A 20,620-nucleotide genomic window follows, 5' to 3' on the forward strand; every position below is an offset into this window, starting at 1 on the left:
TGATCCTGTTCAATATTAGTCTCTCCAACAATTTGAGGTTGCACTTAAAAGGGCTATGGGGCGATAGCTTTCAGTTCTGCCTTCTGGCTTACCTGGTTTTAACGCAGCAATGATTTTTGTCCTTTTAAATTCTTTAGGAATGCAGCCACTTTCAAGTATATCGTTAAAGAACTTAGCCAGCCACGATCTTGTATAAGGTCCACGGTGCGTCAGGAATTCATTATGAACATTGCCAAATCCAGGAGCCTTCCCCATTTTGATATTTTTTGAAGTGCCAAGGATATTTCCTCACGGGAAAAAGGCAAAGAGAATTGTTGATTCTTTTGAGTTACAGACTTCACACCCTTTAGTTCGCGTTTTATCTCTTTACTATGTTCTTTATCTATCGGAGCTCTAGAAAGTGAAACAATATGAGCAGCTATCTGATTCGGATCGACAAGAGGAGATTTCTTTGGTACAGAGGGGCTTGAACCAAGCTTTTTAAGTAGCGACCAGGCTTTTCTACTAGAGTGTTTGAAATCTATGTTTTCAGTTATTTGAATCCACTTTTCCCTATGAGCAGCATTGAGACTATGGAGCAGTTCTTCTCCTATCTCAGGATCCTTACTTCAAGGAATTCTTGTTACAGGGATTCGCTTTCATTGGTCAATCCAGGAACGTATTCTTTTCGGTTGCTTGGAGGAATGTGTATTTTTGCCACTGCTATAACTACTCCAGTGAACTATGTATAGTTTTTGTAAGTTGGGGGAATTCTTCTAAGGCATGCGTGTAGATCCGCAGTGAAGTTTTCCTAGTCGGCTTTTTGGAAATTCCATCTTGGTCTAAGAAATGATGTTATCAGGAATTTGGGCTCCTAATTCCATAAAGATGGGACGGTGCTGGCTATTTGGAAAAACCTCAAGAATATGTCTGAAAGTCTACAGGCTGATTTTTACTATAAGTGGAGATGAATGTCAAATCTGGGTTATATTCCTTATTCCAGGCTCTTGATTTAAAGGTGCCTTTTTCCTTGGCATCAAAAACCAAGTGAAGACAGTGTTGATCTGCCCATTCTGCTAATATTTCCTGTTTTGATCATTCCGATCATATTTCCAAGAAGTATGATGACTGTTGAAGTCCCCAGAGTACACCGTTGGGTGGGAGTATGTTTGTAGAACATCATTTGGCCAAATAGTTGCAGGTGGTTTATATGCATTCACAATCTTAATGTCTGCTATTTTAACAGTGCTCATATGGATTTCGTCATCTGTCGAAGAAGATATCAGCAGAGCATTCTCAATACCATTTCGGACGTATGTTATGTTGCCGTAGCTATGACTAAGTAATCCCGAGAATGTCGTAGCCAGGGATTATTGCTCTAGATTTAACTTGATCTTCAGTTTCAATATGTGATCTTGAATGAGAAGTAGATCGACATTTTTTTCTCGATGTTGACATTTTGATGCGCTAATACCCTCAACATTTAACAGGAGGATATGGATATTATGTCCGATATTCCTTATCAGCTGGTTCGAAGAAGAACCATTGTGAAAGTTTTGAGTTTCCATGTGTAGGTATGGTCAGGAGATTGCACAATGGTCTGGCCGCCAGTCTCTCTAGCTCTTTAGCATGACCCAGGGTGCACCACGAGGAAGCGAGCTAGAAATGCACCCCTATATATATATATATATATATATATGATCTTACTTGTATGCCCTGATTTCAGTATAGAAATCTGATACTACTTGCATCCAGTAGAATAATTATCAGAGCCTACAGCTTTCTTTAGCAATTAGAGTTTTTCATTACAATTTTCCAGTGATATATAGAGTAATCCCTCGATTAGTGCGTCATTTTTTTTTTTCGATACTCAAATTCGATTAGTATGCCCTTAAAAATAATATCTTAAAAATATCTTAAAAATAATTGTTAGAGATTTTAAAAATTTTCTATCTATACATTTTTATGGCTAACTATTTTAAAAAATCACTCATCAGAATGAAATAAAATAATTTAGTTATCGATTTAAAACATTTTACAGAGTTATTTTTAATGGCATACTACACTACTTCCATATACTATGTTCCAAATTTTTACCACCAAATACAACTTCTCTCATACAACCTATGGACCAGGGGATTATTGTAACCTTTAAGGCATACTTCCTGAGAAGAACATTTAAACAGGCAATAGAAGCACTATCTGGTGAGAATTATATGGCATTAGTAGAATTCTGGAAGAAATTTAATGTTATATCTGCTATTGAAAATATTCATCAATATTGGAATGAAATTACTGCTCATATGCGAGCTGTTTGGAAGCACATTCTTTCACATTGTGCAAAAGATTTTGAAAGCTTTTCAAATGAAATGGATAATGTTGTTGAGGAAATTGCCAACATCGGGCATGAACTTGGTTTTGATGAGATTGACAATGATAATGTCCAAGAGTTAAATTAAATCTCATTCTGAAGAATTGAGCACTTCTGACCTGCTAAATTTAGATGCACAGCGGGAAGATCCCAAAGAATATGAAGAAAATTTAACCACTGATAGTCAGCCAAAAGAGATTTCACAGAAACAATTTGAAAATATTTTTCGTACAATCAAAGTTTTTAAGCAGCAATGCTTAGAGGCTGACACTGATGAAGAGAGAAGCAGTAAAATTTGCAGAAGAGTAGAAGAGGCAATAGGGCCATACCGTCGGTTGTATGAAAAAAAGAAACAAAATGCCTGCCAAAAACTACGTTAGCTCAATTCTTTGTTAAGAAGTAGAATAATGGAATTTATATTCTGAATATATTTTATTGTCTTTCAGCTTCATGGTTTTCCTTTAACTAGACCCTGAGACATACCTTAATTCTTTTATAAAAAAATTAAGGTTCTGTAAAGAAATTTGAGGAACGAATTATACTTTTTCCCATAGGTTATTATATTCGATTAGTGCGTTTTTGATTAATGCGCCTGTTTTAAGGAATGCATTAGGCACACTAATCGAGGGATTGCAGTATATCTCTAAGCATGTTGGATTGATCCTCATAGAAATTGTTAATTTGTTCATCTAATGACTGGAGGTGGGTGATTATATTTGTATTACGGGCGGTCTCCGGGTTATGGACAACCTGACTTATGGTGTTTCTTACTTACTAACATGCTCTCAAGGTTCCCCATAAGGATAATTAATAATTCTGGAACTAGCTTCTTCCGTGCATGTAAACAAACCCACATGGGGTAAGTGGTTCGTTGGCACGCCATCTTTATGCTATCAACTAGTCTCATTGTTTATACAGTCGCTTATGCACAGCATCACTTTCGTCTTAACTTTTTTATTCGATTTTGTCAGTCCGTGATTACCCTTATGACCATGCCTTGAAAGCGAAAGTCTACTGCAAGAGTGGGTGAGCCTTCATCAAAGAGAAAGGTGATTACAATGGACATGAATGTAGAAATAATTAAGCATTCGGAGAGGCTAGATGCCATCCTTCATTGGGAAAGCATTAGGCTTCAATCGCTCAACTATCAGAACAATTATAGAAGATGCCATCAAAACCATTTGCTGATTCTTGGGAGTGGATGGAACAAACTCTGCTGTCAATTCTGTGGTGATTTTCGTGGCATCACAGAAGAAGACATTGTCAAAGCCAGAAAAGCTGTGGTGGTGAGTGGCAATGCTCTTTTCATTATTGGACATCAGTAAATATTTATATTATTAGACATCAATGAAAATGATGTCATTGACTTGCTAGAGTCCCATTCACAAGAATTAACCAATGTTGACCTTATGGAGATAGAGAAGCAGCTGATAGAAACACAAGAAAATGAATCAGAAGATCCAGAGTCAAGAAAATTTACGACAAAAGAATTAGCTGAAGCTTTTTATCTCTTTGAAGCAGGATTTGCTAAGCTTGAGAAGCAAGATCCCAACATTGAGCTGCTTACAAAGGTTTACCATGCAGTTAGCGAGACATTCAGCTGCTACAAGGCATTTATGATGAATAAAAAAGGCTGTGCAAACAACCCTAGATACCCTTTTCAAGAAATCAACTTCAATAGTAAGCTCCCCATCTCTCCTCCAGCAACAGAATCTGATCCTGATTCAAATCTTAATTCCCCAGCACCTACTCCATCCTCTCCAGTACCATCTCATCATCATCTTCCAATTAATGTTATCATACCTTCTGTTTATGTTCTCTTTGTTTGAATTAAAAGAAAGGCCAAATAGTTTCTGTAGCTTATTATTATAGAACATCATCATCAAATTCCTGACATTAACCATCAAGTGGTGTACAGGATATGATACTACTACATGAAAAATTTTCATCATTATTAACTTCCCATCTACAATTTTCGTCCAAATCAATCTGTTACCTGTCAAGGCCCCAACATTGTCAGATCTTATATTTCTATCTTCTAAGGCACTTTTTACCGTATCAGTCCACCTGTATCTTCATCTTTCTCTGGATCTTTTTCCTGCCAACCTAGAAGAGATCACATGTTTTTCTGATCTTTCCTCTCCCATTCTGTTTAAATGATCATACCACCTGAGATTAGCTCTGCTAACACATTCCTGGATGCTAACAACTAGTTCTTTCCTAATATCCTTGTTTTTAATGTGATATAGCCATCTGTTCAAATCCCTAACATCTTTCTTAGGGCTCTCATACCTACGGTCTCTTGTCTTTAGTCAAGTGTTTTACTTCTAACCCAACTCTCAGATCCGTAAGTTAAAATTGTTTTGAACACTGTCTTGTATACAGCTGATTTAGTGTTTTGACTAATTTCTCTCTTATTCCATATAAATTTATTCAGTTGATTTCCAACCTTACTAGCTATGTTGGTTCTGTTGTCTATTTTTTCAATATTTAATTTACCATCTTCACTAAAATTTGTGCTTAAGTAGCTGAAATGTTTTACTTGTTCTGTGGGTTCTCTATTCACAATGCAGTTGATATTTTCTATGCTTCTGCTTATTTTCATTGTCTTTGACTTGTTATTGCTGACCTTCATACCATATCTATTACAACAGTTATTAAATTTAGTCAGAGAATCTTGCAGACTTGTAGTGGATTTATTTAGAAGTATAACATCATCCGCATATAACAAAGAGCTGACATTAAAATCTCCAATTTTGATATCAGCTTTAATACCGCTTTCCTTCATAATGTGATCCAAATAGGTAATGAATAACAGAGGGTATAATATACATCCTTGTTTGATTTAACATTAAACCACCTTCCTGTAGTTCCTTCAGTTCTAACTGCTAACTTACAACTCAAATAAGGACTAAGTATTCTTTATATAATGCCCCACTGACTCCATACAACTGTAGCATTTTGTATAGCTTCTCTTTCTCTCTCTTGGCACCTTGTCATATGCCTTTTCTAGATCTACAAAACTTAAATACAGATCTTTGTTATATACACCCTCTGTCCAAAAAGAAATTGAACTTTTCGAAATTAGAAGAAACTAGTGCCGCCACCTGTTGTATCTTTTTGTTGTCGAAAGAGGCAAACTTCATTAGTGTTGTGTCAACTGTTTGACATTTGTTTCATTAGAAGCTGAGTTATAGTGCCAAGAGTGACAGTGTGTTTTGACGAATGGTCAGAAAATGAGTTTCAAGTTTGACTTTTGTGTTAAACTTGGTAAAGGTTTTACCAGAACATATCAAATGCTTATCCTGTACTCAAGTTTACGAGTGGTTTAAGCGATTTCATATAGTCGTGAGACGCTTCAGGACGATGAAAAGCTGGGCCATCCAAAAACTGGACTGAGCGAAGTTAACATCCAAAAAGTGCATGATTTCATGAAAGAAAAACTCAAAATCATCCATGAGATTGATTGAAGATGAATTGGGGATTCCAAAATCAACTGTGCACAACATTTTGACTGAGAGTTTGGGCCTTACTAAATTGAATTCGTTATTTGTTCCCCACAAGTTGACCGACGACCAAAAAATGTATCGAATTGAACGCTGCAAGGACCTCATTAAAACTGCTCATAAGGATCAAATGATCCTTGAAACGATCAGACGTGGTGTTTTGATTATGAGCCCCGAAACAAAGCGCCAGAGTGATGAGTGGAGACCACCAGAATGGGGGGGGGGGAGGCATCCGAAAAAATGTTGCTTGGAGAAGTCAAAGTAAAGTCAATGCTGATTTGTTTCTACGATCCCAAGGACAAATCCACAAAGAATTCATTCCACTTTGCCAAACGGTCAATGGTGAACTTTATCTCAGAGTTTTGAAGGGATTGATAGCAAGAATTCATCATGTACGGCATGAATATCGTGACGACCAACCATTCGTCTAAACACACTGTCACTCTTGGCACTATAACTAGGCTTCTAATGAAAGAAATGTCATAAATAAATAAACAACAAAAAGATACAACAGATGGCGCCACTAGTTTCTTCTATTTTCGAAAAGTTCGGTTTCTTTTTGGACAGAGGGTGTATTCCCATGATTTCTTAACTATTTGTTGTAAAGTGAAAATCTGATCCTGACAGCTACTATTTGGCCTGAATCCAGCTTGTTCTTCACCAAGCTTATGTTCCACAATCCTTCTCAACCATTTCTCAAGTATACTGGCATAAATCTTACCAGGAACAGCCTGTAAAGAAATACCTCTGTAATTCTCACATTCAGTTTTATTTTCCTTTTTATATATGGATACTATGAGAGCCCTACTCGAATCATCCGGAATTCGTCCCTCTGAACTATGCAGTGCAACCAGTGTAAGACTTTTATACCTCCATACTTAAGCTTTTCTGGTCGAATATTATCTACTCCTGCTGCCTTTCCACATTTCAAACTTCTGATGGCTTTTTCTACTTCAAGTATGGATATGTATTCCTGATTGCATGCCTGATCAGTGTTTTTTTTTTATCACTGTGCTGTCATCACTGCTTGTTTCATTTAGCAATTCTTCGAAGTAATTACTCCATACTTCAAGGATATCTTCTTCTCCTGTTTTTCATGTCACCTTTATCATCTCTAATTTCTTTTACAGCACTCTTTCCTTCATTTCTGAGCTTCTTCAACAACTTCCAGAATATCTTCCGTCTTCTTGATATTATTTTCTATATTCTTACCAAAGTCCTCCCATGACTTTTGTTTACCTAGTTTTACATAGTGTTTAGCATTCGTACATTTGTCTCTGTATTATCTAAGAGCACAAGCTGACTTAATTGCCAGGAACTTTTGATATGCTTCCTTCTTTTCCTTCACTGCCTCTTTAACTTCCTGTGTCCACCAAGGAGTTCTGATTTTTCTATCCTTGCAGACAACCTGACCACATGCCTCTCTGGATGAAAAAATCAGTGTTTTCTTCAGGACTTGCCACTGAATATCCAAGGTTAGGTTTCTGTTCTCAAACTCTTTTATTTTTTCTACAATAATGTTCATGTATTTAGTCTGCAGTTCACATCTGAGAGCTGCTCAACTTTTATTCACTTTAAAACTCTCTTACATGTTCTTCTTTGCAATATGAAATTCAGTTTTATCCTGCTCAAGACTAAATGGTGATCACTTCCAAATTCAAATCCTCTGTACACTCTAGTGTCCTGCACCAGGGAGAAAACATCACTATCAACAATAACATAGTCAATGAAACTTTTCTTATTCCTTGCACATTTTTATGTTGGAACATTGTGTTAGTAATATGAAGTCCATGTCCTGAACAGAAATCCAATGGGTATTTGCCATTATTATTAGCTCTGCTCTTTTCTCCAAATTTTCCCAAAATATTTTTGTATGTCTGACAATCATTTCCTACTTTGCTATTCAGATCCCCAACAAGCAGATCTGAATAGCAGATCCTTTTCCTTTTTCGTTGTGTCAGTTGCTTTCTCTAAAGCCTCAAAAAATTTCTCTACTTCTATCTTAGTAGAACATTCAGTGGGACCATAGGCACATATAAGTCTCATTGTTCAATTCCCCATTCTGATATTTGCCCATATCACTCTACTTGAAATTGCCTGCCATTCAAGAAGATTAGCCTCGTATTTAATGTTGAATACTATGGCTACTTCTTCTTTTCCTTGATTGTCATTGCCTGATTATAACATTTTTAATTTATTATTTATTGCTCAGAAAGATCTCACCAGTTTTGTCTCTTTTTGTTTCAGTCACCCATATTATGTCAAATCTGGTACTTACCCAATTCCTCAGCTAGCTCCATTCTTTTGACATTTAGGCTTTTTATGTTGACAGTGCCAATCTTCAACTCTGGTGATATTATAGAACAGGGGTGCTATTATTATTATTACTGTATATGCGCTGTTCATCAGGGATCCGAGTTACAAATCCGTCCTAAAGACATTCTCCAGAACAGGCCTGCACAGCATACGGCCCACTGGCCGCATGCAGCCCGCAATGCTATTTATTTTGGCCCATCTGCTTGATTGAAATTTTTTAATCGTATGTGGGAACATGAAATTAGACAATTTTTTCTTAGCGTTGAATTAAATTTTTACTAAGACTCTGGATGTTTACGTTCATGCGATTAATGTCACAATCATGTTTCTTTCAACTCGACAATAAATTGCATTTGGAGTTATTCCCACTGTCGTATTTAATATTAAATTATTACAGTCGCTTCAAGGTTTTGTTAGCTCTAGTGGGGAAATTCAAAGTTACATCTCCGTGATAACGACTAGCTGTCTACGAACGAGACCGAATCGTATTACACAAAGTTGGCCGTGCCTTGACTTGCTTTGGCAGTGTAGTGGTTAGTTGTAGCTGGAGCGATACGTTACATAACTGTTATCATAAGCTGCATTATTGTAAGTTTTTCATCATTAGTTTTTTGTAATTAATATTGTCAATCTCAACGCAATGAACTTAAGTAAAAAGCGTAAAATAGATTCGGAACATCGAGCATTTAACCCTGAGTGGACTGAGGGTTAAATGTTTTTTTACGTTGTTTAAGGACAAAATAGTGTGCATTGTTTGCTGGGAATTTATTGCTGTGCTGAAAGAGTATAATCTGAGACATTATTTTTAATCGTAACATCCTAACCTTGGCAAGTTGGATGCAAGTGAAAAGCAGCAAAGTTATTGAAAGTCCTTAGCGGTGAGCAACAAGCCTTTAAAAAAGCGACATCTGCAAATGAAGTTGCCACAAAGGTAAGCTTAAAAATATCACAAGAAATAGTTTGTGCTGGCAAATCATTTACCAAGGGAGAGTTGATAAAAAGTGTCTGAAAAAGATTCAAAGTCCGAAGTGATCTGGCCCTTGGTCAGGTGGTCCAAGTTGGGTTTGGCCCTCAATGACAATCAAGTTGTGCAGGCCTGCCCTAGAAATGATTTTCAGTCTAGAAGATCTCTGGGAGACTAGTTTAAATTCAACAATGTTATTTTTCCATCTTTTATAGAAATGATGGAAAAATTATTGTAAATATAAATAAAAATAAATAAATATAAATAATATAATATAATATAATTGCTTGTTTCATTAATTTGTTCTTCTATTGTTTCAGAAAATCCAAGAATATCCCGATTTATTATTGCCAGTAATTTTCACAGGTCTTATTGTTTTTCTTTTCCTTTCAAAGTTCTGACATAAGTAAAGATGTTCAATTTTATTATCGAGGTGTTCTTCACAGATATACTATCCAGAAAGGGCCTCCCATTTGGGTTGAGTCAATCCTATCATTAGTCTTTGAAGTAGATATCACATTTGAGATAATAACCTGCCAAATTTGGCCTTGGCTGCTATGGCTTGCAATTATTAGCAACTCCATTTTTTTGATGAAGGTGTATTTGGTTAATCCCGAATGCTGACCTGGTGTTTGAAAGAAGGTAGACTCCCACTTCACAAGGTGAAGAAATATAGTAAAATAGGAAAGATTTGTCCTTAGCTCTTGAATACTCTAATAGTATTGGAGAGAAGAAAAGAAGGAAAGATTATGGGACTAGTTTACAGATGACATAAAACACAGTCTTGCTACAAATTACGACTTCCGTTGTAAACAAAATTTTTATCGAGTATCAGTATAGACAGAAAAAAATATTATTAGTTACTGTTAAGAGGTGTTTAACATGTTCGTGCTCGGACAATCAGGGAAACTGTCTCTGCCTGACCATGGGATGTGGCAAGAAGATTCATATTACCCCTCTGCAGTTCACTGTTTGCATATTGGTGAATGCACTATATATCATGGCATGGTCTTCAGTTGTACCACATTTTAATTGAGGAGTAATAGGAATATGTTTGTTTTAGGATATATTAGAGAACAGTAATTAAGGAGAATGCTGTGTTTGATTGGTATTGCTGAATTATTAAAATGTATAAATGTATGAACTAGCACTGAGCCATGTGATAATGGCAGGTATAAAGGTGAGAAAGAACAGATGTGAACAGAAATAATTTCATTACTGCTAAATGAATTCATAATTTACAGTTGTATTATTTTGTTTTTATGTTTGTGTCCAATTGGAGTGAATTACATGTGATCCTATGAAATCTACACATGCATATTGGCATTCATGATAAGCACAAAAAAAAAAAGGGAGAAAAAAAGAAAGAAAGATATACTATGATGCATCACAAGTTATTTGAATGCCAGAAGTATTCACAATTAGAGTGAGGAGGTTTTGGCATTGGTTTGCTCAACTTGGTCAAAAGTTATTGGCATTACTGAGACTTGGATGATGTGTCATAGGAGTAGAATACAAGGGATATGGTGTCTTCAGAGAGGACAGAAGGAACAGGATTTTTCTTATATAGTAAAACCTGTGGAGTATTCATAACTGAAAAAATCACAGGTATGTCACAGTAATTAACTTTTTAATATAAAAATATTTCATATTACCTTCTCCAAAAGACAAACTCTCACCTGTGATGCTACCTGGTGTATACGGAGTGCCATGTTCTTGTAACTTGTCTTACTATGTACAAACAGGAAGACCCATAAATAAAAGCATCTCTGAACATCAAGACCACATCTGTCTTATCAAACCTCACAAATCTGGCCTCACACAACACTGAGTTGAAAACGCTAACCAAAGGATCCATGGCAAAACATCAAGCTACTGCTTGATCCATGTATAAACATGAGCATTTATATAAAGAAAGTGCCTAAGCCTTACATCATAGACCCAACCTTAACCAGAATGACTGTCTCACTATTCCAAAAGTCTAGGAAATTCTTATCCTCAATTGTTTAAAATTAATTTATCAGTTATAGTTTGATTTAATTACAGCCCAATAGTTTTTAATCCTTAAACACGCTACTGTATACATAGAGGGATATTCCAGTGTGAGCATGTGCACTTTTTTTTTTTTAAATGTAATTCCTGTTGTTGTTTAATAACTATACTGATGATGTCTTATGATTCTTAAATGAAATATTTACATATTAAAAAGTTAATTACTGTGGCATATGTGTGATTATTTAATTAGGAACAGGATGGGAGGAGTGATTTTGCTAATAGGCAAACAGGACAAAATAGTTAATTCATTGCTGCTATATGGGAATGTATGTGGAATTATAAGGAAGGTGATTATAATAGTCTTAGACATCAAGTTGGGGAAGTTTCATGGAGGGAGGAATTGGAAGGCTGGGATATCATTAGTGCTTGGGAAATTGTGAAGGAATATTTGTTAGCAGCAATAATAAGCTGTATTCCACAAGTGAAGAAGAGGACACAATTTGGAGTAAAGTGGATGACAAACAATATTAAACAGGAACTGCATGCGAAAAAGAGGCTATGGAAGAGATATAAGGAGACAGGTGAAGAGCAGATGCATGAAGAATATAAGACACAGGCTAGGAGAGTGACTAGTATGGTAAGGAAGGTGAAATTGGCCCTCAGATCCAAAGAAAATCATGGGGAATTTTTTAGCTATGTAGCCAGTAGGAGGAGAAATGATTGTGGAAGAATAACATTGTGGGTCAAAAATAGGAATAGAGTGACTGATGCAGAAGACATAGTGGAATTGTTCAATGAACACTTTATTGAAGTATTTCATCCTGGAGGAGTAAACTTTAATACTAGAGGGATAGGGCAGGTTCGAGGTTTAGAGGTGCAGGCAGAGAGTGTGTTCCAAATACTGAATATTCTGGATGTCAGTAAAGCTGTGGGACTGGATGGTATTTCACCACGAGTTTTGAGAGAATGTGCTAAAGAACTGACAGCTCCTTTGACCTGGCTTTTCAATGAAAGTCTGGCTACGGGAAAGGTGCCCAGGGAATGGAAGGAAGGTAAGATAGTGCCATTGCATAAGGACGGAAGCAGACCGGAAGTGTCTAATTATAGGTCAGTTTGTGTGTCATCAGTAGTTGTTAAGATCTTGGAGAAATTAGTGAGGGACTGTATACAGTATTGGGAAGATGAGGGTAATGTTATCTGTGAGAGTCAACATGGATTTGTGAAGGGGTGCTCTTGTTTTAGTAATATACTAGCCTTTTATAATAAAGTTACAAGAGCAGTAGATGAGGGAAAGGCATATACTGCCATTTTCTTGGATTTAGCAAAGGCATTTGGCAGCTTATCTTGTGGCACCCTGTGCCACATGATAAGCTGATATTTAAGTTGCAGCACATGGGTTTGGATATCAGGTTGGTCACCTGGATTCAGGATTCGCTCTCCAATCAGAGAGTTGTGTATGGTGTGGCAGTTTCAAGAAGGCAGAGGGTCACAATTGGGGTCCCACAGGGCTCAGTACTGGGACCTATCTTGTTAACCTGTATATCAATGACATTGTCAGTGGATTGCAAGGGGATATTCAGTTGTTTGCGGATGATGTGAAGCTGGAATGGGTTATTAGTAATAGTGTAGATGTGGTAGCCCTGCAAGAGGATTTGAATAAGCTAGATAGATGGGCAAATGAATGGGGTTTCGGTTTAATGCAGCAAAATGTGAGGTTTTGAGGTTTGGGACACATCGATGGGATGCTGCATACTCTATTGGAGGAGCTATACTGCAAGAAGTAGGGGAGACAAGAGATATGGGGGTTGATAATTGATAGAAACCTATCAATCATCAATTCACCACCTTTGCAATAGGGGACATATTGCAAAGGTGGTGAAGGTAACACAGAGGATTGCTGCAATAATGAAGACGCTGACCTGCAAAGATAAGAGTTATCATTCTGTTGTATAAGTCTCTGATCAGACCACACTTCGATTATTGTTCTCAGATTTGGTCCCCAGGATTTGAAGGGGATAAATTAATTGTGGAAAGGGTACAGAGGCAGATAACAAATATGGTTTCAGGAATGTACATAGTTAGTTATGAGGATCGGCTGAGGGAATGTGGACTGCAGAGTTTTGTGTATAGAAGAAGGAGAAGTGATATGATTGAGGCTTTTAAACTGTTGAGAGGTGGTTACAGGGTTGACACTGGGAAGTTCTTTCACTTGGTTGAACAGTGGGAAGGAGTGATGACAAGGGGCCATCCCTGGAAGTTACGAAAATAAACTGTGAGCAAGAGGATGAGGAGTGGTTTCTTTGCATGGAGTGTGCTTGAACCATGGAATGCATTGCCTGATAGAGTGGTGAGAGCAAGAACAGTCAATGAGTTTAATAAGTGGTATGATTGACTTGGTGTTTCCTAGTAGGGGACCTCCCACAATGAGTCTTGATAGACTTTGTGTTTCCTAGGAAGGATTTCCTGCGATGAGTCTTTTGACTCTGTGGAGGCCTGAATAATAATATAATCCAGGGAGTATAAGGGAGAATGTAGATAGCAAGCAGTTCTCACTTAACTATACTCTAAAAATAAAAGTTTTGTTTGACTATCCTGTTTAGACCAGCAGGTTTTCCTTATGCTAGGAAGTTCAGCACACAACAGACTGCCAGTTTTCTCATTGGTATGCAGGTTAAAGAGCCTCTTCAATGTTTAGGTAGTATTGCTCATACAAAATGGATGGCTCATCATAGCCATCCATTCTGGCATTTATATATTCCACTATGCTGGCTCTCACTGTGTCAGCTGAGAAATTCTCTTATTTCTTCATTACTCTACTCATACCTCTTTAGCACACAGAGACTGGAGTGTTCTGATATCCATCCAATCTATATGTACAGTTCGAGATAAAAAAAAAATTATCTGTTAAATTTGCTTTTTTTGTAACCACATCGTTTCCAGACAGATCTCATCAGAATGCAGTTAACTCATTTTAGAAATTATGGACTTTACAACTGCGTTATAAATAACTATTTTAATTTCCCCACGTTTCAACCTTCATATTAAGATCATCATCTGGAGTATATACAAGGACAAGCTGAGTTACATTTCACACAGTATGCTAAAGAAAAAATGATTTGATCAACGGTTATTCTACTGGCATGACCTCTAGTGAAAATATATAAAAAGAAATTTTTTTTTAAATATAGATAAAATTAATTATTTAGAAACTACATCAAAGCTAAATTCTGTTTAGGATAACATAAGAGAAACATATTTTCATATAGATAGTTTTCTTACAGTAACAATTATGTCCTATTTTTAACATGACAATTGTTAAATTAGATATAAGATTCTGGATTATCTACGGTTCTGTTTATAGTTAACTCTTAGGGAGAAAGGTTCCGTGGGTAGAATATGTGCCTTCCATATGCTTGGGATTTTTAGACCATCATTATTGTTCAGATTGGGGAGGTTGATAAGAATCTCACAGGCTTCCTTAAATTTAGGTTCATACGATGTTTGGTTTGTGTGATGTAAACAACTGTTACTTTTCCAGTCAAATCTATGTAAAGTGTTCAGGGAATGATCAGAAAGGCCAGCTTTACCATAGTTATTATATTTAATGTGTTGTTTATGTTCCTTTTGTCTGATAGGAATTGTTCGTCCTGTTTCCCCTGACCAATCGTTCGATGCTGTTGGCACACTCTCCCTCGATGAGTCTTTGGACTCCCTGGAGGTGTCAAATAATTATTATTATTATTACATGACACTTCCGAGGAGTCCAAAGACTCATCGAGGGAAGGCACCTACACTACAACTCTCCGTCTCCACCACTTAATCCACCAACTATAATAATAATAATATGGTAGATTACAGGCACAATAAATGTATACTCCAGGGTGGGCCAGCAGAGGGAGTGGATCTTTGGATGAGTTGAGTAAGCTTTTTAATTTTGCTGGAGGTTTAAAGGTGGCTTTGAGGTTGTATTTCTGTAGTATTCTGTTTATTTTATCTGATGTCCCTTTAATGTAAGGAATGGTTATAGATTTTTTGTAGTCTGGTTTGTCTTTGTTTTTTTATTGAAGTCTTGTAGAGAATTTTGTTAATAGTGTTTTACACTATTTTTGTGTTTACAGCCAAAACACGGCTGTAACCATTTTTTAGAAAATTATTGCTGATAACTTTAAATTCGTCTTTCAGCGCTTGTTCATTGGAGCAAATCTTCAAAGCCCTATTTTTTAGAGTATTGATGACACCTAGTTTTTGTGTTGAGTGATGGTGGTAGGAATTCTTCTTCCTTTCCAGGCTTATAGGCTAAGTGGCCTGTTCTGGACTCAGTTCCATCTTTTTAAGGGTCTTCCTCTGCATCGAGTACCTTTTGGGTGGTAATTTAGAATTTGTTTAGGTATTCTGCTTCTCTTCATTCTTAGTATGTGTTCTTTCCATTTTTTTCTATAGCAAATAACTGTTTCATTTAGGGAGGTTGTAATTCCAAGTTTTTTTCTGATTTCGCTGCTTTTCATTTTGTCCATTATTGTGACTCCTTCAATTTTGCACAGAAATTTCATTTTGGATGATTCAATTCTTCTTTCATCTGCTTTTTTTTATTGTGCATATCTCACTGCCATAAAGTAAGGTTGGTTTAGCTACTGTATTGTAGATTCTTATTCGTGTGTGTTTTTGTACATAATTCGGTTTAAAAATTTTATTTATAATGCCTGTTACTTTTAAAAAGTTTGATATCTTTGGTTCTATATCAACTTCATTTTCATATGACATTGTGCAACCTAAATATTTGAATGTATTTACTGGCTCTATTATTTTGTTGTTTATTACTATTTTGCTTCTTATTGGATTAGCACCTTTGAAGGCCATGACTTATTTTGTCGGTTGATATTTCCATACCATATGTTTTTATCAGATTTAGACTCCATAATGATTTTTGTAGTTCATCTTCATTATTTCCAAGGATTATTTGGTCATCAGCAAAAAGAAGAGTCGCTAATCTGGTGTTATGGTTTATCATGAATCCTCCTTCATTAGTTATCTTCCATTCTTTTATGATTTTATCTATGTATATATTAAATAAAATTGGTGAGAGAGGGCAACCCTGACGTACTCCTCAATTTATTGGTTTCCAGCTTGATGTTGAATTATTGTACTTCACGGATATTTTATTATCTTGATGTATATGTTATATAAAGCTCTAAAGAGTTGGTTTGGTATTTCATATTCTTCTAGTATTTCCCATAGTTTTTCTCTGATATTTTTTCAAATGCTTTGGTGTAATCTATAAAAGCTGTGTGTGTTTCTATGTTCATTTCTCTGTTTTTCAATTAATAATTTTAATGTAAATGCAGAGTCTTTGCAAGACCTGCCTTTTCTGAATCCATTTTGTTCTTCTATTAATTTTGGGTCTACTATACATTTAAGTTTATATGCTAAGATTTTTGCATATACTTTATAACAGGTACTAAGTAAGCTGATTCCACGATAATTGTTACAATCAGATTTGTGTCCTTTTTTGTAGATGGGAATAACTATTGCTTTGGTCCAGTCTTGTGGGCATTTTCCTTCTTTCCAGATCATATTATAAAAGTTAAGTAACCTGAGTGAGAATTCAAGTCCTTCATATTTGATAAGTTCCAAGTTTATATTGTCTTCTCTTGGAGCCTTTCCTGTTTTGCTTTGGGTTAATGCTTCTGTTAATTCTTCTAGAGTGATGTTTTCCAAGTTATCAGAGATGTTTACAAAGGGTAGTTTTCTGTTTTGAATGTTTTCATCATACCATAGATCTGGGTAGTAATTTTGCCATGTTTCTATTTTAATGGTATTAATATCTTCTTTTTCTCTAGTTTCATTGCTTATATCTTTGAGGATTTTATATGCATTAGGTCTTTTGAGCATACAGCCTCTCTCTAATTTTGTTACAAAATTGTTCCATCTGTTTCTGTTTATTCTCCTGCATGCTGCTTTTGCTATTGCTTTTTTTTCTGCTGTATTCGATTTTTGATTCTATTGTTTTTTAGGTTGGGCCAGTTTTTATATGCTTTTTTCTTTTCTTCAATAATGCATTTAATTTCATCATCCTAGTCCCTAAGGCCTCTTTTTCTTTTCCACTTTTTCTTTGTTCCTAAACTTTCTTTTGCACCTTTTGTCATTATGGTTTTTAGGTTTGACCATTCTTCTTCTATGTTCTGATTTTGTTTTATACTTGTCATCCAGTTCTTTATTCTTTTTTTGGTACAAGTCTTTAATACTACTGTCGTCCAAAAGTCTAACTTTGAAAGATTCAAAATTTCTATTTTCCTTATGCTTTTTTGTTGTTCTCCATCTTGGTTCCCATTTTATTTTTCCAATTAAAATGTAATGATCTGATTCTATTTCAGATCCTCTGTATACTCTTGTATCTATTATCATTTCTGACATTTTGATATTGCTAATTATGTAATCAATAATGCTTCTTGTGTCTCTTGCTTCCCAAGTGTATCTGTGGATGTCTTTATGTTTGAAGAAGGTGTTCATTATTTTAAGTATAATAGATTTAGTTTAATCCTTTATCCCAGTGAGAGCAAACAAAGTTTGCGCCTGAAAATATCTTCAGGACTAAATATAGTGTTGTACTATCTTATCCAGTAAGTAGTGCAACACCAAGGCAACTCGTGGCAAAGGTGGAGCAAGCTACCAGGCACTTCTAACCCAGTATCTCCCATAATGCAAAACACATTTCCTATGTGGATATGTATACTGTTATGCATTAAAGGGATTGGCCATCTACCCAGACTAGTTTCGACCTTTATTGAGGTCTCTTCAGTGGGAGCCAGGCCCAGAGCTGGAGATACCAGGCAGAAGCAATCTCCAGCTCTGGGCCTGGCTCCCACTGAAGAGACCTCAATAAAGGTCGAAACTAGTCTGGGTAGATGGCCAATCCCTTTAATGCATAACAGTATACATATCCACATAGGAAATGTGTTTTGCATTATGGGAGATACTGGGTTAGAAGTGCCTGGTAGCTTGCTCCACCTTTGCCACGAGTTGCCTTGGTGTTGCACTACTTACTGGATAAGATAGTACAACACTATATTTAGTCCTGAAGATATTTTCAGGCGCAAACTTTGTTTGCTCTCACTGGGATAAAGGATTAAACTAAATCTATTATAGTCTAACCTAGTGATAAATAAATTTTCAACATCTTTCTCTAAATCCAGAGTAATTTTTAAAAAAGGTGATAAACCTTTTGGCAACTCCCATAGGCACAGATGACTTGCTACTGCTTCTGCCTGGTATCTCCAGCTCTGGGCCTGGCTCCCACTGAAGAGACCTCAATAAAGGTCGAAACTAGTCTGGGTAGATGGCCAATCCCTTTAATGCATAACAGTATATACATATCCACATAGGAAATGTGTTTTGCATTATGGGAGATACTGGGTTAGAAGTGCCTGGTAGCTTGCTCCACCTTTGCCACGAGTTGCCTTGGTGTTGCACTACTTACTGGATAAGATAGTACAACACTATATTTTCAGGCGCAAACTTTGTTTGCTCTCACTGGGATAAAGGATTAAACTAAATCTATTATAGTCTAACCTAGTGATAAATAAATTTTCAACATCTTTCTCTAAATCCAGAGTAATTTTTAAAAAAGGTGATAAACCTTTTGGCAACTCCCATAGGCACAGATGACTTGCTACTGCTTCTGCCTGGTATCTCCAGCTCTGGGCCTGGCTCCCACTGAAGAGACCTCAATAAAGGTCGAAACTAGTCTGGGTAGATGGCCAATCCCTTTAATGCATAACAGTATATACATATACATATCCACATAGGAAATGTGTTTTGCATTATAGGAGATACTGGGTTAGAAGTGCCTGGTAGCTTGCTCCACCTTTGCCACGAGTTGCCTTGGTGTTGCACTACTTACTGGATAAGATAGTACAACACTATATTTAGTCCTGAAGATATTTTCAGGCGCAAACTTTGTTTGCTCTCACTGGGATAAAGGATTAAACTAAATCTATTATAGTCTAACCTAGTGATAAATAAATTTTCATCATTATTTTAAGGTTATTGCTTATAGTAAAATCTCTTAATCTGTTTCCATTTCTATTACAGTTGAGTTCTCCGATTGGTCCTATGTTTGGTTTATATGGTTTATTGCCAATTCTTGCTTTGAGATTTCCTATTACCAAAATGTGATCCTTAGGATTGGTCTTATTTAATATGTTCTGCAGTTGGATGTAGAAGTTTTCTGAGTCCTCCTCTTTTCCTTCTTCAGGTGCATAAGTTCCAATTACTGTCATATAGCCCCTGTCTATTTTAATTCTAATTTCTATTATTCTATCGCTCCAAAAGTTGTAATGGATTATATTGTTTCTAAGAGATTTATGTAGAAAGATCATTACACCAGATTTAGCTCTCTCTTCTGACCCCACTGTATATATAGATATAATTTTCAGTTTCGTCTGTTCCTCTCTGCTTTTTTTAGATTCTGTAATTACTGCTATTTTTACATTTCTTTCTTCTAGTGCTTGGTCCAGTTCTATGATTTTGTGGTGAATACTTCTCACATTCCAGGTAGCTATATTCCAATAGGTGTATTTCTGCTTTTTTTTTTGTTTTCGGTAATTTTCTTCTCTAATCCTTATTCCAACCGGTTTGTTACCAAAAAATTCTGTCCGTTTACTATCTTCATGAGTCTTTTTAGTGGGTTAAAATTTTGACTGAGAGGGTTACTGGCCATCTGCAGTCTAGCCTGGTGATGGGGCTGCCATCTTGAGGCCTTCAAGCTTGAGTTGCCTTAAGTGGTAGGAGAGATTTTTAAAGAGAAGACATAGAGATAGAAATAGAATGACCCATAGCCCTTGATTACTCTAATAGCATTAGGGTCGTGAGTTACAAGAGTTGGGCGAGGAATGCCATATAGGAAAGATTAAAGAGCAAGGGGGCCTACCTCAAAGAAGAAGACGGAAGAGAGAGAATAGACCCAGCTAGGGGACCATGGGAAAGCCACTTCCCTTGCTATCAAGATGATAGCCCTCTGTTGGTCCACAAGTCCTTATTCAACATATTTGGACCACCCCGCCATATCTGGTGGGCTTCCCTATCCGCCACCCAGGGGACGCGCTGTCTAGAGGTTACAGGGTCTTCCGAGAGTGGTAGGAATTTATGTGTATATATTGGCCAGTATGTGTCGGTTTCTGGTAAACAGTGAATGAAAGACTGCCAGAAGGAAGATGTGTGACAAGTGTATCTAGAAATGGAAGTGTGTTCTGTTTTTCAATCTCAATTGTGAACTGTATGCGTTTGTGTTGTTTGTTTAGGTGGCTAAGGAAAGTATCTGGTGCCCATGTGGCCAGATCGCAAAAACATCATCAACATATCTTAGCCAGACTTTGGGTTGTAAAGTCCATAATTTGTAAAATGAATGCTGATCACCATGTAACACTAAATGAAAAGAATGCAGTTAACTATACTTCTGAGCCTCATGTCATACAGCTTGCTCTTGAACATATA

The 20,620-nt window shown here is 36.4% G+C and overlaps 1 protein-coding gene across 16 annotated transcripts in view; it reads left to right on the plus strand.

The window, feature by feature from the left end:
- LOC150095834 (uncharacterized) overlaps positions 1–20,620 on the plus strand; it is a 1,527,755-nt gene that overhangs the window by 551,975 nt on the left and 955,160 nt on the right. The window lies entirely within an intron of this gene.

The sequence above is a fragment of the Typopeltis vanoorti genome, chromosome 19, assembly GCF_054136105.1.
Source record: "Typopeltis vanoorti isolate ZY-2024b chromosome 19, IOZ_Tvanoo_1.0, whole genome shotgun sequence".
NCBI lineage: Eukaryota > Metazoa > Arthropoda > Arachnida > Uropygi > Thelyphonidae > Typopeltis > Typopeltis vanoorti.